Consider the following 7,458-nt stretch of genomic DNA (forward strand, 5'->3'; position numbering starts at 1 on the left):
CATTGAGTCTCAAAGTCTGGAGGTTCGTCCTTTTAACGTTCCCATCCAGTTTGTACAGGTCACCATCCTGACTGGGAAATATTTTGCCGTTCCTTCACTGTCGCTGGGTCAAAATCCTTGAACTGCCTCCCTGACTTCCCTGTGGGTGTGCCTACACCACAGAGGCTGCAGCGATTCAGAAGGCGCTCCCCACCATCTTCAGAAGGGGTAATTAGGGATGGGTAATAAATGCTGGCCCAGTCAGCGACGCCTACATCCTGTGGATGAATTTTTCAAAAGCGCTGGTGACTGGAAGATATTGCCTGACAGAGAAGAGTCTTTCATTCGCTGCGGCTTTGGGGCAGAATGGTGGTCACACATTGTACAGTAGCCAGGCCAGCTGTGTGCTCAGGATGGTGAGGAGGGGAATTTGCAGAGGGTGATATGTCTGCTAGCCTCTACCTTCCGGGGAGGAGAAGAACCTTGGTGAGTTGCTGCAGTGTAGATGGGACTCACGCTGCCTCTGTGGAGTGAATGTTTGTAGCAATCAAGTGGGATGCTTTGTCCTTCCTTGACCATTTGATTGAGTTTTTGAAGGGGGAACCAAGAAGGTAGGTGAGGGCAGTGCAGTTGATGTTGTCTCCATGGACTTTAGCAAGGCCTTTGACAAGGCACCGCATGATAGGTTGTTGCATAAGGTTAAATCTCACGGGATCCAGGGTGAGGTATCTAAATGGATACAAAATTGGCTTCTTGACAGAAGCCAGAGGGTGGTTGTAGAGAGTTGTTTTTCAAACTGGAGGCCTGTGACCAGCGGTGTGCCTCAGGGATCAGTGCTGGGTCCACTGTTATTTGTCATTTATATTAATGATTTGGATGAGAATTTAGGAGGCATGGTTAGTAAGTTTGCAGATGACACCAAGATTAGTGGCATAGTGGACAGTGAAGAAAGTTATCTCCAATTGCAACGGGATCTTGATCAATTGGGCCAGTGGGCTGACGAATGGCAGATGGAGTTTAATTTAGACAAATGCAAAGTGATGCATTTTGGTAGATTGAACCAGGGTAGGACTTACTCAGTTAATGGTAGGGCGTTGAGGAGAGTTACAGAACAAAGAGATCTAGGAGTACATGTTCATAGCTCCTTGAAAGTGGAGTCACAGGTGGACACAATGGTGAAGAAGGCATTCGGCATGCTTGGTTTCATTGGTCAGAACATTGAATACAGGAGTTGGGACATCTTGTTGAAGTTGTACAAGACATTGGTGCGGCCACACTTGGAATACTGTGTGCAATTCTGGTCACCCTTATAGAGAGGATATTATTAAACTAGAAAGAGTGCAGAAAAGATTTACTAGGATGCTACCGGGACTTGATGGATTGAGTTATAAGGAGAGGTTGGATAGACTGGGACTTTTTTCTCTGGAGCATAGGAGGCTGAGGGGTGACCTTATAGAGGTCTATAAAATAATAAGGGGCACAGATCAGCTAGATAGTCAATATCTTTTCCCAAAGGTAGGGGAGTCTAAAACTAGAGGGCATAGGTTTAAGGTGAGAGGGGAGAGATACAAAAGTGTCCAGAGGGGCAATGTTTTCACACAGAGGGTGGTGAGTGTCTGGAACAAGCTGCCAGAGGTAGTAGTAGAGGCGGGTATAATTTTATCTTTTACAAAGCATTTAGATAGTTACATGTGTACGATGGGTACAGAGGGATATGGGCCAAATACGGACAATTGGGACTATCTTCGTGATTGAAAACAAAAGGTGGCATGGACAAGTTGGGCCGAAGGGCCTGTTTCCATGCTGGAAACCTCGATGACTCTATGACTGCGCAAAGTTCCTCTTCCTGGTTCTTTGCCCTCCCCTTCGCCTCCTTGCACATTCTCCGCCCATACTCCTCCCTCCCTGGCCCATCCCCACCCCCTCCCTACCAGTCCCCAAATCCCTTTTCCCACCTCTCCTCCCCTCTCTGCCCCCTCAAACCTGCTCAAACTCCCTCCCTGCCCCTCTCCCTCTTTCCCAGGCCCCTCTCCCCAGCCTCTCCACTCTGACTCATGGGGAAAGGAGCAGACATTGAAGATAATGAGTAGATTGAAGCATTGAGAAATTTTTTATTCAGGCATGAATCGGGAATTCCAGTAGCGGTTTGCTGATAGACAGAGATTGATCGAACAATGAGTCATGCCACCTGGGCGCCTCTCCCTGCTGCAGTCAGCTACACGATGGACTTCGGACAGCAGCTGAAATCCAGAGAAAAGGAGTTAGTTTGAGGAATTTCTCCAATGTGTTTTAAAGTTTATTTATTTGTCACAAGTTAGCTGACATTAACACTGCAATCAAGTTACTGTGAAAATCCCCTAGTTGCCTGTTCGGGTTACACTGAGGGAGATTTTAGCACGGCCAATGCACCAAACCAGCACGTCTTTCGGACTGTGGGAGGAAACTGGAGCTCCCGGAGGAAACCCACGCAGACACGGGGAGAACGTGCAGACTCCACACAGACAGTGACCCGAAGCTGGAATTGAATCCGGGTCCCTGGTGCTGTGAGGCAGCAGTGCTGACGACTGTGCCACCGTGCCATTGGGAATTGAACCCGGGTCCCTGGTGTCTCCCCCCCGCCCCCCTCTCCACTCCCCCCTCCACCACCCCCCCCCCCCCCCCCCCCCTCCGGGTGGATCCTGGAGGTTTGAATCAAGTTGCCTCTTACTCTTCTAAAGTCCAGCGGATACAAACCGAACCTCTCCGACCTTTCCTCATAAAACAACTCTCCCATTCCTAGTCTTAGTCTAATAAACCTCTCTGAATTGTTACTAATAAAGTTATATCTTTCCTTAAATAAGGAGACAAACACAGTGCACAATACTCCAGATGTGGTCTCACCAATGGCAGATGTGGTCTCACCAATGGCAGATGTGGTCTCACCAATGGCAGATGTGGTCTCACCAATGGCAGATGTGGTCTCACCAATGGCCTGTACAGCTGAAGCAGAACCTCCCAATGTTTGGAATCAATTCCCCTCACAATAATTCATCACACAAACTGCAGTCAGACAGTAAGCTGAGGGAGTTGTTCAGAGAGGTGTGTGAGGTGACGGGGAGTTGGCAGGTTCCGGCAGATGAGGGTGGGTGTTGTCATGGTAACGGTGGCAGATTTTCCCTCTAGTTTCCCACTCTGGCCGGTTGGAGACTGGGGCCTTGTTGTGGATGTGTCGCTGCCCTGCTGTGTGACTGGGTTCACACATCACTGGCTCTCAGGGCCTGGCACTGAATCTATTGATGAGCCAATGGTTCAATATCTTGCCAATTCCACCCAGATAGACTCACATGTGAGGAGGGGGCCTGGATGTCACAGCCCCTCACTATCACAGCAAAACTACAATACATGGGGACAGGAACGGGGTCTGGTGCGGGAGGGAGAGGGCGGCATGCTGAAGAAACGGCATGCAGTGAACCAGCCAAGAGGTGAGAGGTTAGGGGTTGAAAGTTAACATTTGGAAGTGGCTGAAATGGTGAAGGAGAGAATAAAGACAAAAAGCCACAAGTCACAAGATACATTAGCTCATCGTTTCAGCAACATTCTCTGATCGTGCATCCATATTTAATTTATGGCAATGAATGCTGCCCAGTCAGCAACGCCCACGTCCCATAAATGAATTAAAATGAAATTATATCAGGGGAGTTAGTGAGATTTGAATTCTATAAACAACAAAACCATTGTCGATTGTTGGAAAAAACCATCTGCTTCACGAATGTTTTTAGGGAAGGGAATCTGCTGTCCGTACCCGGTCTGGTCTACATGTAACTCCACACAGCGATGTGGGGGACTCTGCACTGCCCACTGGAACGGCCGAGCGAGGAACTTAGTTCACGGAAGATTACGGATGGGCAATAACTGCCGACCCAGCCAGCGACACACACACCCCAAACCAATCAAAAAAACATTTCCTTACAAGAATCCATCACCACACTGGCCAGCAGTATCGCTGATCTCCTCGGTGCATCCAACCAGAACGCACCGTCCTGCCCCTTTCCCACAATCCAGTGCGGAAGCTGAGAAAGAAACCAAAGATAGAGCTTAAACACTGTGAGAACCATCAAACACTCCCAGGACAGGTAGAGCACGCGGTTAGATACAGAGTAAAGCTCTCTCTACACTGTCCCCATCAAACATTCCCAGGACAGGTACAGCACGCGGTTAGATACAGAGTAAAGCTCCCTCTACACTGTCCCCCATCAAACACTCCCAGGACAGGTACAGCACGCGGTTAGATACAGAGTAAAGCTCCCTCTACACTGTCCCCCATCAAACACTCCCAGGACACGTACAGCACGCGGTTAGATACAGAGTAAAGCTCCCTCTAGACTGTCCCCATCAAACACTCCCAGGACAGGTACAGCACGGGGTCAGATGCAGAGTAAAGCTCCTTCTACACTGTCCCCATCAAACACTCCCAGGACAGGTACAGCATGGGGTTAGATACAGAGTAAAGCTCTCTCTACTCTGTCCCCCATCAAACACTCCCAGGACACGTACAGCACGCGGTTAGATACAGAGTAAAACTCCCTCTACACTGTCCCCCATCAAACACTCCCAGGACAGGTACAGCATGGGGTTAGATACAGAGTAAAGCTCTCTCTACACTGTCCCCCATCAAACACTCCCAGGACAGGTACAGCACGGGGTTAGATACAGAGTAAAGCTCTCTCTACACTGTCCCCATCAAACACTCCCAGGATAGGTACAGCACGGGGTTAGATACAGAGTAAAGCTCCCTCTACACTGTCCCCATCAAACACTCCCAGGACAGGTACAGAGCGGGGTTAGATACAGAGTAAAGCTCCCTCGACACTGTCCCCATCGAACACGGTAAGAAGTCTCACAACACCAGGTTAAAGTCCAACAGGTTTATTTGGTAGCAAATACCATAAGCTTTCGGAGCACTGCTCCTTCATCAGATGGAGTGGAAATGTGCTCTCAAACATCATCAAACACTCCCAGGACAGGTACACCACGGGGTTAGATAGAGAGTAAAACTCCCTCTACATTGTCCCCATCTAACACTCCCAGGACAGGTACAGCACGGGGTTAGATACAGAGTAAAGCTCCCTCTACACTGTCCCCATCAAACACTCCCAGGACAGGTACAGCATGGGGTTAGATACAGAGTAAATCTCCCTCTACACTGTCCCCATCAAACACTCCCAGGACAGGTACAGCATGGGGTTAGATACAGAGTAAAGCTCCCTCTACACTGTCCCCCATCAAACACTCCCAGGACAGGTACAGCACGGGGTTAGATACAGAGTAAAGCTCCCTCTACACTGTCCCCATCAAACACTCCCAGGACAGGTACAGCACGGGGTTAGATACAGAGTAAATCTCCCTCTACATTGTCCCCATCAAACACTCCCAGGACAGGTACAGCACGGGGTTAGATACAGAGTAAAGCTCCCTCGACACTGTCCCCATCAAACACTCCCAGGACAGGTACAGCACGGGGTTAGATACAGAGTAAAGCTCCCTCTACACTGTCCCCACCAAACACTCCCAGGACAGGTACAGCACAGGGTTAGATACAGAGTAAAGCTCCCTCTACACTGTCCCCATCAAACACTCCCAGGACAGGTACAGCACGGGGTTAGATACAGAGTAAAGCTCCCTCTACACTGCTCAATGTGAATTGGCTAATTCCCTGGGGTTTTCAATGCTCAGGGACGCCTCAGTGGGAAATCAGTGGGGCTGGGGGCTGTCGTTTCTGACGCTCTCTGGCGCTCAGTGGGTGACACTCACTGCGGTTCAGTGGGAGACACTCACTGCGGTTCAGTGGGTGACACTCACTGCGGTTCAGTGGGAGACACTCACTGCGGTTCAGTGGGTGACACTCACTGCGGCTCAGTGGGAGACACTCACTGCGGCTGTGGTGTGTTCTCCTCCATCACTGCTGCCTTGAGATGATTCAGAGAGTTCTCTGCGTCTCACCATGATACTGAGCTTCTGGACAGACTGCGCTCTGGGGAGACAGCTCCTGGCTGCCGAGACAGGTGTATTGTGGACAGTATGTTCCAGTCACTCACCCTCACTGCGCTGCATCTGACTAGCTGCCAGCACCAGAAGCAGAGTGATGATCACAAACTTCATGTTAACTCTTCAATCTACCTCGTTGAGTGAACCGGGGATTGCAGACGGATGGGGATCGGAAAAGCCAGCTTGTTTTTATAAGCTGGCTGATGAGGAAGTGTTTGTGAGTGCTGAGAGTTTTTGAATAATTTACATGCCCCTGGGGCTGTTGTTGTTACTGTTCTCCTGGAAAGTTGCCAACATTCACCCACTTCCTGCTCTTCCACATTTTTCTCACTCACCTCTGAGCATCAGTCAGGGGAATTTTCAACAGAGACAATCACAGGATTCAGTTCCATCGTCAGCGATGTTGAAGGAATTCCAGAAATCCTTTCACTTCCTGGAACATGCAACATACACAGGTGCCACGCTGGCACAGTGGTTAGCACTGCTGCCTCACAGCGCCAGGGACCCGGGCACGATTCCCGGCTTGGGTCACTGTCTGTGTGGAATCTGCACGTTCTCCCCGTGTCTGCGTGGGTTTCCTTCGGGTGCTCCGGTTTCCTCCCACAGTCCGAAAGACGTGCTGGTTAGGTGCATTGGCCATGCTGAATTGCCCCTTAGTGTCCCATGATGTGCAGGTTAAGGGGATTAGTGGGGTAAATATATGGGGTTACGTTGATAGGGCCTGGGTGGGATGCTCTGTCAGAGGGTATGTACAGACTTGATGGGGTGAATGGCCTCCAGCTGCACTGTAGGGATTCTACGATGCAATAAAGTGTGAGAGATGATGTATTTTGGTGGGAAGGACATGGAGAGACAATATAAAACAAGGGGTAAAATTGTTAAAGGGGGGCAGGAGCAGAGGGAGCTGGGTGTATCTGTGCACAGATCATTAAAGGTGGCAGGACAGAGAGCGGTTAATAAAGCAAATAGGATACTGCGTTTTATTAATAGTGGCATAGAGTACAAGGGAAAGGAGTTAATGCTGAACTTATACAAGACATAGAACAAAGAACAGTACAGCACAGGCCCTCCAACCTGCGCCAATCACGTTGTCCTATCGAGACCAACCGCCTCTATCTCCCTCTATTCCCCGTCTGTTCCTGTGTCTATCCAGTTAAGTCTTAAATGTCACTAACGAGTCTGCCTCAACCACCTCACTTGGCAGTGCTTTCCAGGCCCCATCACCTCTGTGTAAAAAACTTCCTCCGCACATCTCCACTGAACCTTTCCCCCCTTATCTTGAACTTCTGCCCCCTTGTAATTATCATTTCATCCCTGGGAAAAAACTTCCAACTGTTCACCCTATCTATTCCCCTCATAATTTTATAAACTTCTATCAGGTCACCCCCTCAGCCTCCGTCTTTCCAGGAAGAACAATCCCAGTTTATTCAATCTCTCCTCATAGCTAAGACCCTC

The 7,458-nt window shown here is 49.5% G+C and overlaps 1 long non-coding RNA gene across 1 annotated transcript; it reads right to left on the reverse strand.

Moving 5' to 3' along the window:
• Positions 1-2,070: 2,070 nt before the first annotated feature.
• LOC144499966 (uncharacterized) lies at positions 2,071-6,190 on the reverse strand. The gene is made up of 3 exons (XR_013498911.1): positions 6,054-6,190; positions 3,929-4,028; positions 2,071-2,219 (listed from the first exon to the last, which is right to left on the reverse strand). It is a non-coding gene; the product is annotated as an uncharacterized LOC144499966 (long non-coding RNA).
• Between the last annotated feature and the right edge of the window lie 1,268 nt (positions 6,191-7,458).

The sequence above is a fragment of the Mustelus asterias genome, chromosome 10, assembly GCF_964213995.1.
Source record: "Mustelus asterias chromosome 10, sMusAst1.hap1.1, whole genome shotgun sequence".
Lineage (NCBI taxonomy): Eukaryota > Metazoa > Chordata > Chondrichthyes > Carcharhiniformes > Triakidae > Mustelus > Mustelus asterias.